The 25472-nt window shown below is 43.5% G+C and overlaps 1 pseudogene across 1 annotated transcript; it reads left to right on the forward strand.

The window, feature by feature from the left end:
- Positions 1 to 2026: 2026 nt before the first annotated feature.
- On the forward strand, positions 2027 to 24311 carry LOC144768029 (epidermal differentiation-specific protein pseudogene; annotated as a pseudogene). Its single transcript, XR_013598421.1, has 3 exons — positions 2027 to 2097; positions 6170 to 6236; positions 19285 to 24311. The product of XR_013598421.1 is annotated as an epidermal differentiation-specific protein pseudogene (transcript).
- The last annotated feature ends 1161 nt before the right edge of the window (positions 24312 to 25472 follow it).

Genomic DNA, 25472 nt, shown 5'->3' on the forward strand with positions numbered 1-25472 from the left:
GTTAGATTTATATTGTGCATAGCTGCCCCAGCAACGGGGCGTCCCAGCGCAGACCAACCACTCCTAGACATGAAACCGCAACAAACTGCCTTAAGCCGGAAAGAGCCAGGTATTAATGGCTTTTCGGAAGGCAAGCTGGTTTTGAATTATTCTAATGGAACCAGGGAGAGAGTTCCACAGTTACGCAGCCAGGCAGCGGAAGGAACGACCACCCGCTCTGGCTCTCCAGACGCGCGGGGTGCATGCCAGCGCTAAGGTGGCAGATCTTAAAGTACGGCGGGGTGCGTAAGACTGCAGCAGTCCCCTCAGCATAGGACTGACAATGGTGTGATAATAATCTATATTGTGTGGTGAATTATAAACCAGCACAGTTTTGATAATAACACAGGTAGGTTAGAAACAGCATAACTAGTGGGAACACAAGTGTTTGGCATCATGGCAGAAAAGCTGATGTGCAAAAGAAATGAGGGGCATATTATCAAGGGCATTATCGCTGCTTTAGCGAGACTTTTTCCCGCGAAAGCGGCAATCATTTTATCGCCCTATTAGCAAGCTGTCGCTAACAACAGTTAGCGACAGCTTGTAGACGATAGCGACTGGTTTGGGGCCCGCTTTGCATATCAGCAATATTTATCGCTAACGACATGAAAAGTGGGCGTACCCAAACTGTTAGCGACTGAAAGCAGTCGTTAACATCGCTATCGCCTATTATCAACGCAGGCGAAGAGATAAAAAAAATTTGTGCTAAGCGCGAATATTGCCAAAACCTAACGCCTGCTCAGACCACTTCTTAACCTGTATATCCAATGGGAGGTGGATATTCAGGTTAAGGCCCTATTGGCGATGATGCCTGAATATTGCTGGATTTCCAGCGATATTCACTCATTGAGCCGCTATCGCTGGATATTTTATCACATTTGAGATAAACGTTGCTAATAGCATGTTATCTCTGCGATAAAATCCGGTGATGCACGGCGATAGAAAAATAATCCCTAAGCTCATTTAGTGATAATTATTGCTATTTGTTGCTAATATGCCCCTGGGTCCGCGCTCCTAAAGCAAAAACCTTCAAAATAAATTTGTGATCATATCAAGTGGACACCAGAATAAAAGGTTGTCAGGGCAATGTTAGTTCTATCCAGACATTTAAAGAATCATCAATTTAAAAAGAGTAATAAAAAGAGTAAGTTCAGAGCAAAGTGCTATTTCAGTGGCAGGATGACAGCACCAATTTTTCGCAGTCTGTCTATGACATTTAGCCAGGACTGGAACAGGGTGTTAGCAGCATTTTTCACAGGCATTCTGAGGCATCCAACCGGGGGTCTGTTCCACAAGAAGTGGTTGAGAGACTGATTGAGTTGGTGGATTAGCAAGTTAGAAAAGTAGAGAGTGAATTAAAGAATGAGTTAGAGTGAGAGTGTGGGATCAGGAAACTGTATGCCTTATTGAGTGCCTGGCAGTTTACAATACAGCAGTACTAGTAAAACTGAAGTATTGAGCACCATCCAGGATCAGACTGAAGCATTCAGATCTATTGCAGTCCCACTGCTGTCACACTGAAGGCCCGGCAAGCCAGAATTCAAATATATTTTTGACAGTTCAACATTAGGTATAATTCAAAGTACCCCATTTAAAACATAGACAGTGTATTTCAACAAAACTCTTATATCAAAAAGCACAGAAAATCTAAAGCATTGGAACATGATTAGGGTTAGGTGAAGTGCTTTAGGTTAGATTTAGGGTTTAATGTAAGGTTTAGAATTATCTATAGACAGTTTTGATGCTGCTTCTGCGGATGCAGAGGTAATGACATTCTGTGGGAGTCATGACTTTAGATTTGTGTCTATTTTACTAAGTAGTGCGTGCACATCACAAGGGGGTGGAAAGCATTATGTGTTTATACACATACAGTCATTTTAAACACCATGTGCCTCTGTGAGTGATTTATGTGCATCATGTTTGTTTTTCTCATGCCCCACGTCTAGAGAGGAGCCTGCTGACATCATCAGTAAGACCCTTATAAGACCAGCCTCCTGAAGTGGTGTTTACTGCAGAGAGAACACATGCTAGTGGATGACAACCCAAAGATTACTAGAGGTGAGTGCAAACAGCTGGACCTTGGCACTAAGTCATTGTGATCTCTCAAAGACAGCACAAGAGCAAGCAACAACTGACATTCTATAATTATGATGTTGCACATTTAGAGCTGCCCCCTGCCCTGACCACAGAAGGGTTCTCACTAAAGAGAGCATGGATTCAGGCAAGGTAGAGCACAGATGGTGTAGGTCTCACTAATGTTTTTAGAAAAAGTAGAGTTAGCACCGGGCTTTGTGCATGCTTTTAAACATCAAATAGATGCTTTGACAATAGCTAATGTAACTCAAATGACACTATTGCTTATGATTCAAATCTCTTTATTATTAAATTCATTTTATCTTTTTCTTCCTTTTATGTTATTTTGTCTTCTTTAAATGAGGAAACACTTTCTTCCTTTTATAACATATATATGTACAGAAAATCTATTTATATACAATTTTGAAAATAACTTATAACAGTACATTGCTAATACAAAATTCATAAGATACAATACTGTTTTTCATGATCGTATACAGAAAAAATTCCATTCAACGCGTTTCGGCTATGCCTTCTTCAGGAATTCTGTATATTTTTCATAGGTGATGACTGTATTGGATTCAAGGAGACCGGAAACAGAGGCGGGTTGAATTACATACGAATTATGTCTTTCTATAACACTCAATCTTCTTCCATTAGGGTCCCAAAACGAGATAAAAACATACCCAAATCTAATGTTTACACGTGTAGATTCCTCTATATGGCGTATGGATTGACAAAACCAAGGGCAGATATTTTAAATTTCCTGTTGCCTTTGTTCCGTTATTTAATCTGTTGGTATCTGTTGTCAAGGTCAGAAATCCGGGGGTATATTGCTGTTCTAAAATCGTAGCCTGCCACTTTGAAAAGATTCCATCTGTTAGTTTATGCAGAGAAGGCCAGCAATTCAAAGATGTAGTGATGATATAAGATCGCAGCCTGTTACTCTAAAGAGACGCCATGTACTTGATTCTCGGTAGAAAGCGTCCTGTAGTCTCCCCGTCTAATCCCGCCTCAGTCTCACTAATACACTGCAAGTACATAAAACCAAGCCACCTTTAACCCGTTGGCTGCTGCCGTCGGCCAACGGTCGTTGCGAGCACTACCTTGGTAGTGCTGCGCACGTCCGTTGGCCGACGCTGCCCCACCCGTTTTTCGAACGTTCAACACTGGAGCTGAATATTTGAAGCAGCCAACGGGTTAAACCCTCAGCTTTAGTCACCACTCCCCCCGCCCCTGCCCCACCTATACCACTGTTATTAGATGCATGCTCCTCCATGCTGGCTCCTTTCTTCACTGGTGAAATTAATCCTCTTTCTATCCCCTCCCCTAACCTGCATGCCCAAACCTTAAATAATGAAGTGCTGTCACACAGGTAGCAAATTGCAATACATAAACTAGTACCCACACCTGAAAAACTAATAGCAGCCTTCAGGAACCTCAACATTCTCCAGAATGACAAACCAGAACCCCCGTCACCTAGGAAACAGCTCTTCCGCTCCACCAAAATGTGAGATGAGAAGAAATGGATAGAAACAGCTCATAGCTGCACAGGTACACCAGGAAGAAGGAAGGAGGCCTTCCTTTGTTCATCACCCTGTGCGGTTGCCATTCCCCTTTTAGTGGTGCTATACCTATAGATTGAAGCTGGTAAAGTGTACATAATTATGCGAAGAGCATAACCTTGCATTTTGCTCTAAGAAGAAAAGGTAAAATGTTAGTTCTGAGGGTGCAGGACATTATGTGACTTGCCTTCCAAGTGCTGGTCTCTCTGGTTGTCATTTGCATGTACTCCATCTCTAGTCTTCTCAATTCAAGTTCTCCAATTTCACAGGCTCCCTGTCCTGGTCATTTTATTCTACTCATTCTAATTTTAGTGCCTCTGTCCACTTGGTCCTTCTGCATTGATGTATTCGGTCCCAAGGATTTGTCTATTCCTAATTCTCTTTCTTGGTCCTCCTCTCCTTGTAGTTTTGGTATTCCTTTGTCTGTTCCTCTGGTGCTGGTTCCACTGGCCTTGGTTTCTGTAGTCACTATAGTCCACAGGTTTTACTGACACATCCAAGTCCGACTTGTCCTCCGGTCTCCTGGTTTGCCTGTTTCACTTTATTATTGTCCATCGGGCCATGGTCTCCTCTGTCATGGACCTCTTAAGGATGGTTCTCCTGGCTTAGGTCTTTCTTGTCATTGACCCCATGACCCTGCTCCTTCTGGTTCCCATATTGCAAGTCACCTTGGTCCATGTTGTCCTTTCCATTGTGAGTTAGGATCATGCTGACTTGGACCCTCAAGGACATTCTGATCTTAGTCTGACTGACCCTAAGCGTCCAGGTCCTTTCTATTCCGCCTTGTCTTGTTGATCTTGGATCTCATGATCCTGGTCCTCCTTTGTCCTAGTCTTCCTAGCCTGGGTCCTCCGGCTTGTATTTCCTTGGTTTGCCTTGATCTCTGTGACCCTGGTTCTCTTGTCTCTAGTTCTCCTTTCTATTGTCCTCCTGGCACTGGTCCTCCTAGATCTGTCCACCTGGGTCTGCTACTCCTGCCTTAGTCATCCTCGTCCCTCTGATCCTGGTTGATACTCCCTGACCCACATTGTCTCTTTTGTTTTGCTGGTCCAGGATCTTCTGTTTCTCATATTCTGGTCTCAATGTTCCCTCAGGTCATGCTCCACTGGGTCCTGATTCCCCTTTTCCACATCATCTGTGCATTCTTTCCTTCTCACCCTAGTCTGGGTCCTCACCCTGGTCCAGGTCGTCCTCATTCTGTTTCTCCTGGTCGTTTCCCCTGGTCTTGCTTCTCCTTTTTCCTGTTCCCCTCTGTGCTTCATCACCCTGGTCCTGGTTCTTCTTATGCTGATCCTCATGGCTTTGGTGTCCTTATCATCCAACTGGTCAGCATCCTCTCCCTTCCTTTCCCTGGTCCCCTACCAATGAACTCCAAATCTGTCACTCCGATTTCTTTTTTACTTCCATATATAGTTTGCAACACTGCCAAGAAATTAGCTTCATTTAGGACCCAGCACACCTAAAACACTGCTCAGTATGTTAACAACAAACTACGATTCTCAAAATGCATTAGGGAAGTGACTAAAATGTCAGTGTGGCTGAAGGGGCCAGGCATAGCATGGTACCATAAGGTATTTATGCCTGAAACCCGCTCTTCTGGGTGAATAGTTTGAAAAACTGTGTTTATTCAGCTGGTTGCTGAGTGACTGGGCACTTCTTTTGCAAATTACCCAAATAATGTGCTTACTTGTCTCCTGCTTTCACTTCCTCTGTTCCACTGAAGCCTATTACTGTGTGTCACCCAATTTGCAAATGGCTCAAAACACTGTGTCCCTTAGCAGCAATTGCCTTTCATAAGATCCACTCCCTCTATTTGTCCAGATAGCGCCTGTATCCCTCCACCTCCTGTTTGCTGCTGCTTGTCGGTTGCTGCTATGTTGCCTTTTCTATAATGCCAGGCCACCGTTATTCCCATTAATAGGAAGCCCAAAACTGACACAACATCTACGAAAGAAGACCAAAATGACCCGGCCCTCAAAAATCATCAAGAAGAAAATCATGAACAATTAAAAAACAATGGGCCCGATTCACAGAACTAACTTAAGACAAAATCCAAAACTTACTACCATTTTGGTATTCACAGAAGGCACTTACTCATTTCGGTATTCACAGAAGTTACGACTCCTAACTTTAGGACTCCTAAATGCTTTCTGTGAATACCGTAAATCTTAAAGTTGGATTTTTCTCAGTTTAGGAGTCCTAAAGTTAGGAGTCCTTACTTTACTACTCCTAAACTGAGAAAAATCCTAACTTTAAGACTTTTGGTATTCACAGAAGGCATTTAGGAGTCCTAAAGTTAGGAGTCGTAACTTCTGTGAATACCGAAATGAGTAAGTGCCTTCTGTGAATACCAAAATGAGTAAGTGCCTTCTGTGAATACCAAAATGGTAGTTAGTTTAGGATTTTGTCTTAAGTTAGTTCTGTGAATCGGGCCCAAGGTGTTATCATGAGTGAAGAAAATGTGTTACAACTATACTCCTTATTCTTTTCAGATCAACAAACACTGCTAGAGTGCAGCCCAAAATATCTGTGTGCCATTACCTGAAGCTTCCGAAACAGGTTTGTTTCTTTGTTATGTATTTTAATATTATATCATCGTCAACGTATTTTTCAAAATTGGTTTGAATGTTCTTTTAATGAGTGAGCAATTTAGTTTAATTCATGTACATGTACTTTTGTACATTGGTTTATGCGCTTACTTTTTAATGTTTCAGTCTTTCCTTCACTTCCCATTATAAGCTGCCCACGAACTTGGCATTGCCTGTAGTTTTTCTTCATGTCTGTCTTAATAAATACCTCATTCACACTTCATATACCAGTCTATGTGATTTCTATTCTGCGGCCAAATAAAGTGTCAAGTTCTGGAGATTTTGCCACTCACTGGCTAAAGAGCAGAAATTATGTACCAGTTTACTTGTCTGCTGACCAAATGGCAGAGATTAGGCGCCATTGACTGGTGCCTAGATAATTGTCATAACCTGCCTCACCCTGGCGGAATTACCGCAGCGGTAAACGGGTTAAAGTAAACAGGAGCTGAAAAAAATTCTTCAGTTCAGAATCTCCAGCAAAAGCTGTAGCTTGCATTACAGTTCAACATATGCTGTCTCTGACCTCTGACCTCAGTGCTTGAGGATATGCGGGGCAAATGGAGAGATGAGAGATACAAGAGGAGAGAGGTAAAGTCAGGCAGGAAAATGCAGCTAATGTTCACCTGCCGATAGGCAAAGATAATGTACCTTATGGCTTAAGGTGTACAATATATGAGGGCCAAGGAATGTGCACAAGTGTCCATCTGTAAGAAACTGGGGGCCATATTATCAAAGAAAGGGCGATACATTATCGCCGCTTTTATCGGCAGGAAACTGCAGCTAAAGCGGCGATAATGTAACATAAAGTCCAGTTTTCACACACACATACATGCCCAAGGGCATGTGTGAGTGTAAAATTAGAGTGTCAAAAATGCACTTTTGTGCATTTTTGAAACTTTTCTTAAATTACCATGAAGGTTGACTTCATGCTAATTTAACACTTCTAATATGAGAATTCGCAATTTTTTTCAGATGATGCATTGCATTGGATTTCTTAAATGCAATCGCAATTTAAGAAATCGCAAATAAATTGCGACTTCTTAAATTGCGAAAAAGCCAAAAAGGTTAATGCATCCCAAAACAAAGATTTGCATTCGCAAACGGCGGAATTTTGCGATTCGCACCGTTTGCGAATGCAAATCAGTTTGATGCATGTGGGCCATAGTTCTGGCACCCTGTCCTCTCATGACCTCAAAAGGGGAACCCTCCAAATAATCGCGAGGAGTGGTTCTATACATTCACACAGTTTGTTTTAAAAATGTGCACGTCCCATTCACAACCATTCTGCACTCCCATTTGAATAGAATTTTTTTTAACTCTATTAAATCTTTCAATCATGCCATTTCCAGAAGGGTTGTAAAGAGATGTAGTTCTGTGTTTAATACCAGCTCTTTTAAAATATTCTTGGGTCATATTAGACATAAATTGAACCCTATTGTCTGAAATACCTTGAGCAGGTAAACCTTCTTCAATGAAGGTCCTGTCAAGAAACTTTAAAATTTCTTCAGAAGTAATTTTGCCGGCAACCTTAATTACAGGCCACCTTGAGAAAATGTCAATCAGTGCTATGACAAACTTCTTTTCCAAACCAAAGGGACCCATAATATAAATAGCAATGGTATGCCACGGTTTGGTAGGGACTAAAGATTCACCTAATTTTGGTCTCAAAGTGACCAAAGATTTATCCGAATTACAGCACGGCAATCAGTCACGTACAACTCTCTCTATAAGGACAGCGATACCAGGCCACCAGAACCATTGCTTGACTCTTTGCTTAGTTTTAACAATATCACTGTGTTCCTCATGGCAAAGTTTGACAATTTTCATTCTCAAAGAAAGAGGAGGGATAACTTTATCACTTCTGAAAATGGATCCATTAGAAACAGAGAGTTCATGTCTGATTTCCCAAAAAGTTTTTAAAATTTCTGGAAATTTGCTTTTGCAAGGCCAACCAGTAATAATGAATCCAGACAATCGTTGTAAAACAGAGTCAAGACTATAGCCATCCAACCATTCTTTTTCATCAACATTTGATAAACCCTGGTTATGAATCAAGGCAACTTGTTCAACATCCAAATCAAAATGATCATCACACTCATGCATTTCAATGGGTAACCTGGACAAGAAATAAGCAATGACTTTCTTTTTGCCAGGAACATACACAATGTTGTTGATATAGTCTTGTAACCACAGGGATAATCCAGCAATTCCAGCAGAAGCATTCAAACTTCCCTCCGTAGTGAGTAATTTGACCAATGGTTTATGGTCAGTACGTATCACATATGACTTCCCCCACACAAAGGAGCTAAAATGTTCCATGGCCCATGCACATGCGAGCGTTTCCTTTTAAATTACGGAAAAGTTTTCCTCAGAGGGAGATAAGGCACGGGAAGCATAACCAACAATATTTTCCTTGCCATCAGCCCTAACTTGGGTTAAAACGAAAACCTAAACCCTTGTTGCTGTAGTCAACAGTGACAATATTATCCAAATCAGAATTGAATCCTTTGAGAGCAAGGGCTTCCACAATAGCAAATTTGATATTGTCAAACTCTGACTGACACTCTGCATCCCACGAGAAATTGACCCTATTCTTGAGTAGTTGTCTAATGTGGAACATCCTGGAGGAGAAATTTCGCACAAGTCCAAGAAAAGATCGGACCTCCTCTCTACTCTTGGGGCTGGGGACATCACGAATGGCTTCTATCAATGAAGGTTTGGGAGAAATACCCTCACTGCTCTGAATGTAACCTAAATACGTGATGGATTTAACAGCAAACTTGCACTTGGAATGCTCCACTGTTAGCCCTTTGGATTCCAAGATGGTAAGAACTTCATTCAAGATCGTGTCATGTTCTGACCTATCTACACCAAGTACAAGAATGTCGTCCTGGAAACACCTGACGTTTTTAATTTTGCCAGATAAATGGTACATTAATCTTTAGAAGATAGCAGCGGCTGAGGCTAAACCAAAGGGAAGTCTCTTGTATTGGAAACATCCAAAAGGGTTAATGAAAGCAGTAAACTGCTTACGTTCCTCGGCAAGGGAAATCTGATGGTAGGCAGCAGAAAGATCTATAGATAAAAACCACTCAGCATTTTTCACTAGGGAAAGCATTTCAGAAATCGTTGGAATGAAATGTATCTACAACTATATTATTGTTTAGATGCCTAAGATCAATACACAATCTCAGTTTGCCATTACTGCGTCTGGCCACTACAATCGGAGAAATCCAGTCAGAGGATTCAATTGGTTCTATGATGTCAGCTTTAGCCAATGTATCCAGTTCTTTTTCAACATCATCTCTAAGAAGAACAGGAATATGTCTGACCTTATGTATTTTTGGGCAAGCGTGGGTCTTTAACACAATATGGTGTTTAAAATCATTGAGGTTCCCAATACTACCATTAAAAACCCTAGGAAACTTCCTCAAAATCTTCTTGCAAAGTAATTCACCCTCATTGAGGACCATGACAGGATCAGGACTATTAGGATTAAGAACTATATCTAATTTTCCCTGGTCCTTCCAACCCAAAACTGCATGTCCCTTCTTGGCAACATACACTTTGCTGGTGTTCTCTATTCTTAAACTTAAAAACTAAGGGGCAGATTTACAAGCCCGTACGCCACATTTGCGCCACCGTTGCATCACTTTTGTGACACAGCGGTGGCGCAGAGCCAGCGCCATGCTGTGGGGTATTTACAACGTGACGCATCTCCCAGATGCGTCTCGTTGTAAAGCCCTGCGCCATATGTAGGCGTTCCGGTGCAGGGTGGAGGGCGTTCCGGCACAGGAACGCCTCCTAAAAGTGGCTGAGTGAAATCTACAAGATTTCACTCAGTCACTTTTAAGGCCATGCTGCTTCAAAACCCTGCACCTGCTTGAAGCAGGCGTAAGGATTGACGCAGCATGTTAGACATAGGGGCACCCCGAGCCTTGCTGGAGCTGTGACGCGTCTGCGATGCGACTCCAGCAATGGCAGCAGATGCGTCACACATCTGTCAATTCTTGCCCCATGGTGCGCCGCATTTACAATGCGGCACATCCATGGTGGCGCAAGAGGTGTCTGCCGTGACGCACAATAACTGCTGCATCCCTGCTGATATGCAGGGATGCGCCAGTTATTGTAAATCTGCCCCTAAGGAGCTGTACCCAACCATATCTATCTTTTCTCCAGAAAATCCTTCTGGGCGAATATCAGATTCCAGAAGTCTATCATCCAAATGTAGAGCAAATAAGAATTTCCACGTATTTTCATCAACAATAGTGTATGGAGAGCTGAATCAGCATACATTTTCACTAAAACACCCCCAATAGACATGGTACACAACGGCTTCTTCAAACACACATTGTTATTATCATTTACATTCCAAATGAATAGCTCTTTGTAATCTAAGTTCTCAGAATTACTACTAGGATCATTAATGGTAAGTTTCTTAATACTGCATTCACAATCACTCGAATCACAGTCTGCTTCTTCCAAACACTTGACTTTCCTACTCCCCTTCTTCCTACAAGCTTTTGTAAAGTGACCCTCAATGCCACAGTTGGAACTCCTTTGTTTTAAGTCAAGACAAGATCTGCTAGAGGCCAGGTGCGTAGGACTGTCACAACGATAACACCTGAGATTGGTATAACGATTAAAATCCTAATTCTTGTTAGCTTCAATTTTATGTTTCACTGAGGCGTTATTTTTGTTAGCGTTAACCTTAGTTTTGATCTTACTAGCCACTTCAGCAGAAGTTTCGGAAACTATGGCATCCTGTTGAAGTAACTTGGCACCGCGACTGGACATTTCCGCCTTTCTAACAATGCTTAAAATATCTTTTAAATCTGCATCCCCATTAATCCATAACCTGTCTTGTACAGCAGGATCCTTATTATACATGACAACTTGGTCTCTGATGAATTGATCAACTAAGTGATCAAACTTACAATCCGCAGCAAGTTTCCTTAAGGCGGACACATATTCATCAATGGTTTCATTGGTCTCTTGTTTTCCATGGACAAATTTGAATCTTATTATACAAATGCAAACTTTTGGTGCAAAGTAAGTATCAAAATCATTCATTTTGGCATCAAACACATTGACATCTCCACCCCCTAAAGCTTTAGCCACATCTTCATATGCTTTTAGTCCTCCAGGGCCAACATAGTGCAACAAAAGCTTTTTTTTCCTGTCAGGTGTCATCTTTCCATCTTCATCAATGGTGTCAATAAAGTTGAGAAAGTAAGCTTTCAACTCTGACCACTTCATGCATGGATCAACACCTGCGGGCCAGAATGCTTGGGGTGGCTCAATTGAAAAAATGTTGTGTTGCCATGGTGAAAGTAATAAATAAAAGACAAGAATGCACAATATTGCAGCTAAATGGAATAAAAGAAAACAAAGGTATGCGCATCGCCGCGCTGAGATAAATGTGAGTAAAATGCAGTTAAACATACTTGGAGTACAATGGCTGTTAAGGTGTACGCATCACCGTGTGAACTCGAAGTGCTTATATGCTCGTAAAACACAATGAAGGTATGCACATCACCATATAAACAAGAAGACTAGACTGGAATAATATGTGCAAAGATGTAGCGATTAAACGCAGTTAAACGTAGCAATGACAATTGAGAAATGGGTGTGCGCGTCACCGCGCAGTAGAACAAGTAGAGTTGGTGCCTGATAAAATGGCGGCCCGTAAGGTCACGGTGTGTGACCCCGGGCGAACAAGCGTGATGAACAAAGACGCTAAGAGGCTACGTCATAGAACAGCAGCACTGGAAGGAAAGGAAGCCGAACTTCACTGAGATTCCAATTTGGCGTTACGTGCAAGGTAAGCACTTGCGGAAAGGCAGTTGAAGTTTTCTTATTAAATTAGGCAACTTTTCACGAAGGCAGCAAAGATGTATTAAATTTGTAAGTTGGCACATACGACCTGTAGAGAGGTGTCCAGCATATCACTTGAAGCAGGAAAACAAGGCGCACATCAAGACAAGTTTCTAGTTGGTCAGAGCAGCAATCCTTGACAAGGTTACATCGGTTGTAAGCCAACGTGGATTCTACCAGTGTTCTGCTCGTCGCCAATTGTGAAGACGGTCCGGACACGGTATGACTTCAAGTTGCGTTTATTTATGGAAACATTGGTACAGCAATGCCTCAGCTCCCTTCTCAGCTCAAAGTCCAGTATCACTGACAGCACTCTAGAACTCATGCTGACGTGAAACTGCAGAGCATGACATGGAACAAAGCACAGTAAACATAACAGTATGGGAGTAGGTCCGGAGTAATAATGCTGCAACTTTTGCTTTAATGGGAATCAATGCCACCTTGCATTAATCAGTCAATCAATCAGGGGTTTGTAAGCGCAGCTACTCACCCGAAAGGGTCTCAAGGTGCTGAGGAGGGTTAGGGGGCTTGCAGTGCCTGGATGATCATGGTGATTCGATGAAGAGCCAAGTCTTGAGGTCCTTTAGGAATTTGAAGAGTGTTGGTGTCTGTCAGAGGTGGAGAGGGAGGGTGTTCCATGCCTTTGCAGCAAGGAGGGAGAGGGAGCGTCCTCCTATTCTGGTCTTCTTTATGCGTGGTACCGTTGCAAGACAGAGCTGGGCTGAGCAGAGGGATCTTTGGGATGTTTGGAATGAGAGGCAGTGGTTCATGTAGGTGGGTCTGGTGTTGTGGCGGGCTTTGTGGGCATGGAGGAGAAGCTTGGAGGTGATTCTCTTTAAACCTGGGGAGAGAACTCCACTCCGCCAGTGGAGTTTGCTGAGTTTTGCCTCCTCTGCACTCCGTTAAGAACGCGGAGGAGAGGCAAAACTCAGACTCTGTAGCAGAGCAGAGTTATCCAGCCCCCCTGCACAAAAAATGGGTATAAAATGCACCTCTGCTATGACGTCTCCGGGCTGCCCACCTCCTCTTAGCCGTGGTCTCTCTTGCCGTCTCCTCGTTCACCCACGCAAACCCCTACGCCAGACGTACATCTTGTTAGGACTGCGCAAGCACCTGAGTGCGCACATGCACAGTTCTCGCAAGACATATGTGGAGAAGGAGACGGCGAGAGAAACCACGGTGAAGAGGAGGAGGGCAGCCCGGATATGCCACAGCAGAGGGGAGTGTTTTTTTCTTTTTGAATTTTTTAATGTATATTTTTTATTAGGGGATGGAGGCGGGGAGCAGAGTAGAGTTCCACAGAGTTTTTTCCCAACTCCATGGAACTCTGCATAGTGGCACTCCGCCCAGGGTTAATTATTTTCTCGATTGGGAGCCAGTATAGTGTCCATAGGTGTGGAAGTGGCAAAATAGGTTGAGGACTAGTCTGGCAGCGGCGTTTCGGACGTTCTGGAGTTTGCGGGTGAGGTTCTTGTTGATCCCAGCGCAGAGTGCATTACCATAGTCCAGTCTGCTGCTGATGAGGTGTTCAAGGGGAATCCAGTTAAAGTTCTTTCGGAGTAGGCGGAGGGTGTGGTAGCAGGAACAGGTGGCAGCATTGATCTGGTGGTCCATTTTGAGTTTTGAGCCCAGGATGATTCTGAGGTTGCGTGCGTGGTCCATGGGGTGAGGGAGGGTTCGAGAGGGCAGGTGTCGTTCCAGGCGTCAGAGTGTGGGCCCATGATGACTACTTTGGTTTTCTCCGTGTTGAGTTGGAGGCAGCTGTTCTCCATCCTCCTGGTGACTGCTTCCATTACTTCTTGAAAGTTGTGTTTGGAGATGTTGGGTTTGTTGGATAGGGAGAGGATGAGTTGTGTGTCTTCTGCGTACGATATGATGTTCAATCCATCGGATCTGAAGAGGGATGCAACGAGGGCCATGTAGATGTTGAACAGGGTGAGGCTGATGGAGGATCCTTGGGGGACTCTGCAGGTGGTCGGTGTGGGTTCTGAGAGGAAAGGAGGGAGTCTGACCCATTACATTCTGCCAGAGGGGAATGAGCGGATCCAGTCAAGGGCCTCGTTCCGAATTCCTGCGTCATGGAGTCTGCGGGCCTGCGGGCTACGGTTATGCTATGTTATATTATGTTATGGTATGTTATGTTATGCTACAGGGTATTTGTAGAGCGTGCGGCTACTCCCGAGAGTGTCCCAGCGCTGATTTAACCTCATTGACAGAATAGTTGTATGCAACCGCAGGTGCTTCATCTAATGTTTAAAGAGCCAAGTTTTTAGCTTCCTCCTAAAGCTAAGGAGATCCTGCACCTGTCTCAGGGGCCACCACCTGGAAGGAGCATCCACCCATAAGCGAACAAGCGAACGTAGGCATGATCGACAACCTCTGAGTCGAAGACCGTAGGCTTCTAGATGGAGCATAGGGCTGAATTTTGCTCCTGATGTAGGGAGCCCCTAAGTTGTGAAAGGCCTTGAACGCCAGCACCAAGGCCTTAAAATTAAACCTCTTTCATACCAGGAGCCAGTGAAGGGACACCAAAAGAAGCATAATGTGTGTCCTAGGGTCAATCATAAGAACGGCCCTTGCTGCCACGTTTTGAACCACCTACAGATGGCCAAATAGGTAATCAGGGAGGCCAAAGTACAGGACATTAACATAGTCCAACCATAACGTTATCAGGGCTTGGACCACGATTTTTCTATGCGAGACTGGAAGTAGGGGGAGGAAGTTCCTCATTGTGGTGGTGGTGGTAGGGTCGTCATTTGTGGTGGTGGGAGTGCAGCTGCTGAGGGAGGCGGTGAGGTGGTCATTGGGGATCTTGTTTCAATTCCTGCGCTGAGCTGGTGTGAACGTCTGCGGGGGATGTTATTTTTTAAAGTGAAGTGAACGCAGCGGTGGTCCTTCCATGGGAGTTCAGAGGTGTGGCTGAAGGTGATGGAGTTTCCTGCTGTGAAGATGGAGTCACGGGTGTGTCTTGCTGGTACGATCTGTTTATGTCCGATGTTGTGGAGGTTGTCCAAGAGGGAGGTGGAGTTGGGGTATTGGCAGTTGTCGAGCTGGAATTTGAGGTCTAACAGCAAGGTGTAGTCGGTGGAGGTGATGGCTTGCGCTGTAATGATGACGGTGAGAACGGTGAACAGGGTCTGGAGGGGTCTGTAAATGAGGGTGCCTCGGAGGGTGGTGGATGGGTTGGTCTGTATCTTGAAGTTTAGGCGTCCCTTCATGTTAGAGGGCCCTTCTGTGTAGGTGCTCAGACAGAGGTTGGATTTGTGAGCGATGACGCTGCCTCCTAATCCAGAATGTGTTGGCAGCCATTTTGTGACTCGGTAAAACCTAGTCACAAGAAAACAGTAAAACAAATTGGCCGAATTTGCGCTGGGTGGGCAAATCTGGACGAAAAATAAAACAAAAAACAAAGCTTTTGTTCAGAGGCCACACCCATTTTTGCACCTCTCTACAGCGCAGCTCTGTGGTGCTTACTAGAGGTACCTGGTGGGTTAGTTGGGACCCTCAGGACTCAAGGGGAATAAATCCCCCAATTTACAACGCGTTTCCACATTGGTGCAGGGAGGGGGCGTGGCCTGATTTGACAAGTGTGCAAATGCACCCTGTGGTGCGTTTTAAGTTGAAGGATTAAGTCTCCTTCAATCCCTAGGGTCTTTAGGGGCCAACTAGCCCACCAGGTACCTCCAGTAAGCGCCACGGAGCTGCGTTGCATAGAGGTTTAAATAGGGGCGTGGCCTCATTACACCCTTCTGCAATGCAGCCCCCTGGCGCATACTGGAGGTTCCAGGTGGGCTAGTTGGCCCCCAGGGACCTCCAATATGCAAGGGGAATTAGTTCCCCCTCTGCAAACGCGCCAGGGTGTTGAGTTGCAGGGAGGTGTAAAAAGGGGCATAGCCTCAGAACACCTCTCCACAACGCAGCCCCCTGGCGCATACTGGAGGTTCCTGGTGGGCTAGTTGGCCACCAGGGACCCCCAGTATGCAAGGGGAATTAGTTCCCCCTCTGCAAACGCGCCAGGGGGCTGCGTTTCAGAGAGGTGTAAAAAGGGGCCTGGCCTCATTACACCTCTCTGCAACGCAGCCCCCTGGCGCATACTGGAGGTTCCTGGTGGGCTACTTGGCCCCCAGGGAACACCAATATGCAAGGGGAATTAGTTCCCCCTCTGCAAACGCGCCAGGGGGCTGCGTTGCAGAGAGGTGTAAAAAGGGGCAGGCCTCATTACACCTCCCTGCAACACAGCCCCTGGCACATACTGGAGGTTCCTGGTGGGCTAGGTGGCCCCCAAGGACCCCCAGTATGCAAGGGGAATTAGTTTCCCCTCTGCAAACGCGCCAGGGGGCTGCGTTGCAGAGAGGTGTAATGAGGCCACGCCCCTTTTTACACCTCTCTGCAACGCAGCCCCCTGGCGCATACTGGAGGTTCCTGGTGGGCTAGTTGGCCCCCAGGGACCCCCATGGGTTAGACTCAAGTTGGTGAAGGTGTCAAATAAGGCTTGATAGTGGGTGTCTGAGCCTGGGGGTCTATAGCAGACCACTCCTGTGAGTAATCTACCTTTCGCCTCTTGAAGTGAAAAGCCCAGCATTTCAACTCCTATAGCCGCATCTACGTGTAGAGGTGCAAAATTCCACTTTTCCTTAAAGATTAGCCCAACCCCTCCTCCTCTACCAACAGCCCTTGGTTTGAGGAGTATTTTATATCCCTCAGGGCAGGCAAAACCCATTTCGACCGAGGAGTCTAAACTAGTCCAAGTTTCTGTTAGAAAGAGGACATCTAACTCCTTGATCTCTAGCAGATTAAACACCTCCTGATGATGCTTTATCAGGGATCTGCTATTGATCAACCCACAGTTCAGAGTCTCTCTGTCTATCCCTTTGGCATTAGAGGGTATGCGATTGCCCCTCTCATCCCTCTCACCGATAAAAAGTAGCTCTTTCCTGGAGTATATTATCCGGTTCTGGTGTGGATGACCTCGGGCAGCTTAACTGGCGCTAGGCGCGGCAGGAGCGCGGACAGGCGCAGACAGGCTTGCCTCTGGCGCCGCTCCGGCGCGACATCGGCATGCCCGCTGCGTGCGTCCGCTGCGCGCTAGCATTCCCTGACTTAAATAGTCAAGCCGGTAATAGAGCCCAAACACTAGAGCGCAACCCTAAAGGTACCGTGGTCCTACAACCCAAAAAGGCGCTTCTGAGAACCGCGATTGCCCGATTCCCGCTAAAGTAGCAAGATGTGAATGAATACATTTTAAGTGCAGGTAAGCGAGTTCCACAGTATTTTTAAAAAAGTAAAGCATGAATCAAAACATTTCAAAAGGACGATATTTTTAAAATTGTGTAGCTAATAAAAAAGTGGCAGGCATTTTCCGCAGCTACTGTCAGTATATTCCAACAGCGTTCCGCGCCGTTAGGTTAACTCCAATCTTTATGATCGCGCGCTAGCATTCCCTGACTTAAATAGTCAAGCCGGTAATAGAGCCCAACCACTAGAGCGCAGCCCTAAAGGTACCGTGGTCCTACACCCAAAATGGTGCTTCTGAGAACCGTGATTCCCCGATTCCCGTAAAAGTAGCGAGATGTGAATACATTTTAAGTGCAGGTAAGCGAGTTCCACAGTATTTTTAAAAAAGTAAAGCAAAAATCAAAACATTTCAAAAGGACGATATTTTTAAAATTGTGTAGCTAATAAAAAAGTGGCAGGCGTTTTCAGCAGCTACTGTCAGTATATGCCAACAGCGTTCCACGCCGTTAGGTTAACTCCAATCTGGGGTGTGGAGTTTTGTAACTTTAAAAAATTCCTTTAAAATCAGCAGAACTATGAATTCTGATTTACTCACCTGTTATCAGGAGAGACCTCAGTGCTGCATCTTTCAGCCCACTACTGATCCCGAAAAGTAATTCTAACAATACTTACAGTAACTTGAATTTCCTTCTGTAGGCTAACATTGACTTGTTTCACTTGGAAATGTTTTGAAGTGTGGAGTTTTGGAACTTAAAAAAATTCCTCAAAATTCAGCCGAACTAAGAATTCCGATTTACTCACCTGTTATCTGGAGAGACCTCAGTGCTGCATATTTCAGCTCACTACTATTCCTGAAAAGTAATTTTAATCGTAGTTACAGTAGCTTGAATTTCCTTCATTAGGCTAACATTGACTGGTTTCACTTGGAAGTTTTTCTTAGTGTGGAGTTTTGGAAACATAGTTGGGGGCACAGGAAGACCCTGCACCACCCATGTAACTCCAACCTGATGCAAGGTAATGCAAGCCAGCACTAGGCACTGCTTTGCATTCGTGTTGTCATATTCTTATCAAACCCATGCATGTCAAACTTTGTGAATCTCATAATATATTTTGCATCAAGGCTGTGCCAAAATAATGATGCAACCTAGACACAAAATCTTTGGACATCTGTGCTTAAGTGCTAGAGAACTGATACAGAAGCTCTGTGCCCAGTAAGTGGTAATTTCCTTGTTGTCAGAGTGAGGCCTCATAAGCATTCTGACCCATATAGTGACTTCCTTATCCTGCAGCTTATGAGCACCTTGGGGTATATACTCTTACTAAACCCTGAAAACATGCAGGAACTAATGTATTTGCCAATGAGGGATTTAAAATATTGAAAAATAAAGTCCGTATCTGGAAGGCATTTTTTCAAATACTGACAAGGATGTACGGCATTACAACGCGGGCATTTACACCGCGTGCCGTTACAACGCTGTTTTTACAACGCAAGTCGTTACAACGACTTGCGCTGTAAGGGCTGGATAGTGGAATAGTTTAATTTTCTATTCCAACTCCAGCCCACGTTACAGTAGGGAAGGTGTTGGAATAGAAAATTAACTATTCCCTATCCAATAGCGCCCTCCAGTGCAAGTCGTCGTAACGACTTGCGTTGTAAAGGCAGTGTCGTAACAGCAGCGCGGGGTAATGCCCGCGTTGTTAAGGATGTTTCCCACTGACAACTGACTGTATTCTTCATGATAGCGCCGAGACGCCCTTGGGCAATTGTTCGCGCTCAACAAATCACATAAATAAATAAAATAAATAAATAAATGATGATGAAACCTTTCCTTGGAGAAGGGAAGAACCAGTTGGCGCACAACTCTTCATGATGTTCCTCACTGAGTGGCTTTTGTTTTGTCTTACAGGTTCAAACAAGGAAAACTCATTGGAAACCCTATAGCCCAAGACCATGAACACAATCACTGTCTACGAACACCCCGACTTCAAGGGACTCCATAGGACCTTTACTAAGGATGTTCCACGTCTCGCAGAGCACAACTTTGAAGACTGCATCACATCTGTGAAGGTGGTGGGGCAGCCCTGGATAATGCATGAGCATCCAAATTATCAAGGATGGTGCATTGCCCTAGAGGAGGGAGAATATTCATGGGCTGAAATGAATGACAGGGCATCTTCTCTGAGGCTGATCAATGATGATCTGAGCGATCCCCAGATCACAGTCTATGAGCATCCCAATTTCTTGGGTTCAGTGATGGTTCTGAATCAAGAGGCCAATCTATGTTATGGAAGCATGAATGATAAGATTTCTTCCCACAGAGTCCAGAGAGGAGCGTGGCTTCTGTATGCACATCCAAACAGATCTGGATGGTCGATTGTAGCTAGGGCTGGTGAAGCTCTGGCAAATTACTGTGATGTTGGTTTGAATGACCAAGTCTCCCATGTGCGTCCTCTGCTCCCTGGAAAGTCCTCGGTAACGGCCACGATTCTGTGGGACAAGAAGGTAGAGAGCGAAAAGAAGACCCAGTTAGATAAATGGGAGCACAACAATCACACCGATATGGAGCAGCAGTTCACTGCCACTTCTACTAGAGAGTGCGAGAAATATGTTACCCATAACTTCGAATTTAGTAATGAAACATCACTCAAGCTTGGTGACTCATTTACCTTGATGGAAGTGGTCAAAATTAAGAGTGAGGTGTCCAACACATTTACAGTGAAAAAAGGTGAATCAGAGTCAGTCACTGAGAAGGAAAAGGTAGTTTTTAGCATACCGGTAAAGGTCCCTCCCCACAAAAAATTGATTGTCAATTTCATGCGCCAGGATGTCACGGCCTCAGTACCAGTAGAGCTGAAAATTGTCCAGGGCTTTAAGACTGTGACTGAAATGGGAACATATCGATGCGAGAATGGCACAAGGACTTACATCGATGTGCAGTCAAAAGTCCCCAATTAATCTTAAAAAGGGCCCACACTGTCTTCTCCAGGGTGGCCACACCACAATATGGATTCACTGTTCTTTAGGTGATTTTCATTTTCTTTAAACTGTAAAGTCTCTCAAAGATAATTTTGTAGCTGCCATTTTCCCACACCCTACTTGGAAGAAAGTCCCTTCTTTTCAAATACAAATATCCTCACCAATATTTTGTAGCAAGCTTCATAATACCACTTGGTTTTTAAATTGAGGGATCTAGAGTCTTATCCTTCTGTCCTGAGGAGAACCATAGACCTAGAGTGGCTAATATAAATGGCTGAAACATATAGACACTGATTTATCTGGAAGTAAGGAAAAGTAATGGGTCAGAAGAATCAATTTGTTTGATTTTTCAATCTTGTGTTAGTTACCCAAAATAAAGGCCCATAAGAATTAGAATAAAGACAATATTAAGCCTTACATTTATGAATATGGATTAAATCTCCATATATGAAATCTAGATTTACCACATCTTTAGTTGAGCCCACCTCAGAAACACATGATCTGTGGTGTGATACAATTCTTATGATGAAGCATGAAATGAAATGGAAGTGAGGATTTTTTTCCTGAAAAGAATGCAATGTTCTTGCAAGGACCAAGTACTAACCTTGGAACTGTTGTCTCAGTTTACCACTGCCCACTTTTGTTTATAATTTTGGGCCACATGTACTGTAGGTTTTAGCAGTCACAAATGGAGAATTGGACCATTTGCAGCTGCTAAATAGCCTTTTAGTATGTACTAACTCCATTTTTGAGTCAGTAACCTATTACCATCTCACAAAATAGGGTTTGCGGTTTGGTTTCAGGATAGGGCATGTCAAGGGCGTCCCTTCCTATTATGAGTAGCAGGGGCACATATGAATGCTTTGCAACCGGTATGCAGTCACAAAACATTCACTGTTTACCGCCCACTTTAAGTAGATGATAAGCCAGTCTCAAATGGGAATGGGTCCCCAGGGGACCCTTCCCTTTTGAGAATGATAGCAGGAATGTTTTTTTTAAGAGCAGGCAGTGGTCCTACAAAGCATTGCCTACTCTTAAGAAATGAAACTGAAACGTTCAATTTTTCTTTTTGAAACTTATCCTATTTCCCTTTTAGGAAAAACATCTGCATTACAGTAACACACAAAAGAGCTGCTTTATTTAAAAGCAAACATAGTCATGGTGGTCTGCTGTCCCCAGCAGGTCACCATCACTGAGATTCTAGTAATTCCCAATGGCTTGTAAATTGCGACCTATCTCATGAATATTATTTATTTATTGTTTAAATTGCATTTATATAGTGCTTAGTAACCCTGATGAGGCCTCACAGCGCTTTACTGAGAGTAGCACGCTATCCAAGAACCCAAAGTTAGTGGTCAGTCCATTGGTTATTGAAGTTAGTTTCGCATGCTTATTCTATGCATTGTATTGATGAGATAGGTCAATTGCAACAACATTAGGAATTGCTAAATGTGTCAGAGACACATTGGTGCATCGCATTTTGAGACTTCCTAATTGTGGGTTGCAAAAAGGCACAATTAGGTACTCACAAAATCTGGCAGTCGTACATGTGGCCCTTAGTGTTCAGTCCGGGAGGATGGACTAGCATTTGACCTCTCTATCCCCTTCTTTGTGTAAATTCATCACTGCTAATCCAAGCCATAAAAGAGGTCCCACCTGTAGTGTAGTGATAACCTCTGAACGGCTACCATAATCTTAACCAGTCCCAATGTTGGATTCGGCAATGGGCTGTCGCTGCTGCATAGTGGATATACTGTAGACCGATGGAGAGAGGAAATGCCATACTCTGACAATGGGATGTCAATCAGGTACTAATGTATGACTTTGCCCTTCTTAATCTCAGTCAGTCAGCTCCCTAATGTGACTGTCTCTGTGTATACCTGCTGATTGCTAGTTAGTCAGTGGCCATTGATGTTTACTTCTGCAACAGTGTCTTTCTGCTTCTTGCAGAATCTCTGCCTGTGTCTGACTCTGTTGGTCGCCAGTGTCACTGCAGCATGAACTGTATTTCCTACAAAATACTGAAAAACAGCACATTATGAATATTTAATAAATATCTTTGCTTCAAACATCTCTGTCTGAATCAAATTATGATACCTGGAGAGGGCCATAGGTGTCACACAAGAATTGCTCTCCTCACCTGAGAGAAAGATATTCCGTGGCAGTAAGAGCATGGAAAAGAAAAGTAATCATGCTATAGGTAACAAGGCTCAATAACAAGATATGCTTCTAGAATAAAACCCATGCACAGACCTAACAACTGCAACAAGCAACCACTCACCGGGCAAATCAAGTGTGCCTTACGAGTTTAACCCTCTTTACGAGTTTCATTGGAAAAACAGAATACAGACCGACTGAAGCCAAAAAGGAGTGATTCATTAATGCCACTGGGACATCTGTAGGGCGCAATCCACTTTTATAGCAAGATTTGACCCACTGCATTGTGCCAGTAATTGATAGCTGGGAGACCTGTTCATATGTCATGAGACAGAGTATCATTTACAGTTTGAAAGGCCTGAGTAACGCACCCGGGCAGTCAATACTTTCTTTTTTAAGTTCAGAAAAAGTTTATTAGGACAAAAGAATTACAACAATATGCAGAAAATAAAAACAATTAAGGCAGTAGGTTCATATACAATGTAACAAGTGGGTTTAGAAAATAAACAGCGTATAAACATAACAAAAAATGCAAATACAGTCAAAAATAATGATAACATAAGCAATATTGTACAAAAGAAGGTATAAATATAAATATAAATTAACACAAAAGAAGTCATGGAGGTTTAGTAACTTCTTGCTGCAGAGGTCTAGGGGTAGTAGAGCATTTAGCATGAGCGTCAATGAATAAAATGACTGGAGCCCATAAATCAGAGCGCTTGGATGCCAAATGTGAGGGATATACAAATGTAGTGTCCAGCCGGTGATTATAACAGACCGCATACCACCATGCTTGATATGAGAGCTTAGTGAAATCTTTCCAGTCAATACTTTCTGCTGGGAGACAGTGGGCCGGAGATGAACATTTACAAATACACAGATCCACTTCCTTCAAATGTTTTGGTTGCAAGGAGTAAATGCGTGAACTAAATGAAGCAGATTGGATACTTTTGCTATATTCATTTGTGCCACAGTTTCAATAAGGTGCAAGCATCCTTTGCATCATTATTGTGATCCAGCAACCATTAATTCGGATACATTTCGTATGCAACCCTAATAGCTGTTCTGAATTTCAGACTTCTTATCAGTTTTTCTTCAAAATTTCCTCCAATGATATTTCGGCGTCAGCTGATAGATGGAAGATATCTACGTCCTTTAAATCTGCCACAACAACAGAAATCACTGATGTCTAATTGACCTGTCATTAAGAGAAACCACTGATGTCTAATTAACCTGTCATTAATAGAAATCATTGATGTCTAATTGACCTGTCATTAATAGAAACCACTGATGTCTAATTAACCTGTCATTAATAGAAATCATTGATGTCTAATTAACCTGTCATTAATATAAACCACTGATATCTAAATAACTTGAAATTAATAGAAATCACTGATGTCTAATTGACCTGTCAATAATAGAAACCACTAATGTCTAATTAACTTGTCATTAATATAAATCACTGATGTCTAATTGACCTGTCATTAATAGAAATCACAGATGTCTAATTAAGTTGTCATTAATAGAAATCATAGATGTCTAATTGACCTGTCATTAATAGAAACCACTGATGTCTAATTAACTTGTCATTAATAGAAATCATTGATGTCTAATTGACCTGTCATTAATAGAAACCACTGATGTCTTATTAACCTGTCATTACGATAAACAAGTAATGTAGTAATTCATAAATAATTATTTCTGTATGCTTTCCTCCAGCTTGCAAAACAAGTAAACGATATGGGTTTGTTCAGATTATCTTTCTTTGTCTGTATTAAAAATACATCTCAATTAAAAGCAGTTCCAGAATGCTTGTCTCTTTTTAATTGAACCGGAAGTCTACATAGACAGCCTATCAGCACTGGTCTGTGCTAGCGAGGTTGGTTTAACCCGTTTGCTGAGTCGAACGTTCAGCTCCAGTGCTGAACGTTCGAAAAACGGGTGGGGCACGTCGGCCAACAGACGTGCGCAGCATTACCAAGGTAGTGCACGTGACGACCGTTGCCCGACGGCAGCAGCCAACAGGTTAAGGAGCACACTCTCTTGAACACTCTGATTGGGGGAAGCTTTCACCTTTCCTAAATTCTATGGGGCATATGTACAAGCCCCCATCACCACGTGAACATCATTTTTTGTGATGTTCCAGTGGCAATAGAGGCTCCGCCTTATGTACAGCGTTAAGCCACTTAACATGGCTTAACACTGCCGTGTACATAAGGCACCCTTTCACGGAATGTTAGCGTGAAAGGGGCGTGCAGTGGGTTTTGTGGTGGGCGTTCCACCGCAACACCCATTGTATTTGACATGGCCCCCTTTGTGCAAGGATGGCATACATAGGAGGCAGCTGCAAAATTAAGACCAGAAAAATCCCTGCCTTAAGATGGCGAAAAGAGGGGAAATGCATTATTTCTCCTCTTTTTTGCTTTTTCCATGTGTGCTGCCTTGTGCTGCACACATGGAAAAAGCAAAACCACCATGGTTTGTGTATGTACAGGTAGGTGTCCCTTCCTGTACATAAACAAACCTTTTTAAAAAAATGCCATTTTGTAACTTTCATATGAGCTGCACGAAGCAGCACACCTGAAAGTTACGGATTGTTTATGTGCAGGAAGTGGAACCTTCCTGTACATAAACAAACCTCCACTGCACACAGACACCCTTGCACTCTGGTGCAAGGGTGCCTGCGTTGGCGCTAAGTTAAACTTAGCGCCATCGCAGGGGAAACGCAAGGCAGCACCACATTCTTGTAAATATAGCGCAGCCTTGCATTTTAGAAGTGGTGGAGCGTGTCGGTAAGCCAATATGACTAACGATACGCTCCGCCAATTCCTTGTAAATATGGCCCTAAATCTTTGCAAGACACTGACCCTCCTATCACAAGGGCCCAGAACAGTCTGATCAGAGATAGACAAACCCCTTCCCCAACACCTACACATACATTGGCAAACAAAACATACTGAA

Source organism: Lissotriton helveticus, chromosome 7, assembly GCF_964261635.1.
Source record: "Lissotriton helveticus chromosome 7, aLisHel1.1, whole genome shotgun sequence".
NCBI lineage: Eukaryota > Metazoa > Chordata > Amphibia > Caudata > Salamandridae > Lissotriton > Lissotriton helveticus.